Source organism: Chiloscyllium punctatum, chromosome 18 (assembly GCF_047496795.1).
Source record: "Chiloscyllium punctatum isolate Juve2018m chromosome 18, sChiPun1.3, whole genome shotgun sequence".
Lineage (NCBI taxonomy): Eukaryota > Metazoa > Chordata > Chondrichthyes > Orectolobiformes > Hemiscylliidae > Chiloscyllium > Chiloscyllium punctatum.
Genome location: NC_092756.1, coordinates 72,971,202 through 72,972,483, shown reverse-complemented (window position 1 = coordinate 72,972,483; position 1,282 = coordinate 72,971,202). Strand labels below are relative to the sequence as shown.

At 45.5% G+C, this 1,282-nt stretch overlaps 1 non-coding gene across 1 annotated transcript; it reads right to left on the bottom strand.

The window, feature by feature from the left end:
* Positions 1-281: 281 nt before the first annotated feature.
* trnar-ccu (transfer RNA arginine (anticodon CCU)) lies at positions 282-354 on the bottom strand. Its single transcript has one exon. It is a non-coding gene; the product is annotated as a tRNA-Arg (tRNA).
* Positions 355-1,282: the final 928 nt, after the last annotated feature.

Here is a 1,282-nt window from a genome sequence, read left to right as displayed (position 1 = left end):
CAGTAATATCCGATGTTCTGGAGGGATCGGTGTTGAAGGGTTGGTTTGTTGATGAGAGTGTGATGAGAGCTGGCTTCCAAAAGCAACCTCTCCAACCGCACTCTCAGGAATCTCGTCCCCATCCAGAAACAGCAGCCCCTTGATCACCACCTTCAACATTCAATCCTGCAGATCCCCGAAAATCTTGTGCAAGATCATGTTGGATACCACTGACCATCAACTGAATGTGGAGATGGGGTTTCTTCCAAAATAGGTCAGAAATAGAGGATAAGCGACAGAGATACCCCAGATGGGACTTGAACCCACAATCCCTGGCTTAGGAGGCCAGTGCCTTATCCATTAGGCCACTGGGACCACAACTGCCATGGCAGCCTTTAAGTACTGCATCCTGACCTCTCATTGTGTGTGTTTCTGTGTGTTGTGCTCTCACTAATTGGTTCTTACCCCTTCCATCTCATGCCACATTGTTGGCTGCTTGATAAATTGATCCCGCCTCCCATTTCTCCCCAAATGGACAGATGAGAAATCAACCAAACTCCAATTTTGCACATCTCAAGTCTGCGGAAAATGGAGCAGACAGGAAAATAGCAAAGGGCTCAATGTTATTTTGTGCAGCACTTTCAAGATATTTGCAGTTACTGGGGAAGTTGGAAGTGGAGATGTTGCAAAAAGCTGCATTGAGGACAAATCAACAGAATCTTAGCGGGCATTCAGACCATTGTGGCTGTGCTGTCTCTTTCAGACAATTCACCCCAAGATCTCCCAAATCCTGGAAGTACCTTGTGAAAGTTTCTATTTAACAGCATTTGCCATGATCTCAACATAGGCACAATGATTTTTAACAGAGTAGTTAAAAAATCCAGTCAATTTGGATTGAGATGAAGTTGACATGGGATGAAAATCAGCCACTGCAAAGACCAGGCTTAAAAATGAAATCCCAGCTTTCAGAGGCCAGTGCCATAGCCATTAGGCCACGAGGGCACTATATTGGCAGACCACTGGAAACAGTTGACCTCAAATGAGTGCGACAGCCAAACACACTCCCAGATCTGTGACAACACACTGAGGGACGCACTAAAGATTCAGGCAGCTGCTGCCAAGGTGTAACAGGAAAACAACACAGTCTCAGGTCTTTCTGACAAATGATCACATCGTCCTTTCAGTTCTCAGACCCTCTTGGTGCCTGACACTGAACAGAGATCGTTTTCTGCCCAAGTACAAAATGCCTTTCTTTCCACAACGATACAGAGGGTTTGAGAAATGTCAATATTCCAATGGTTTG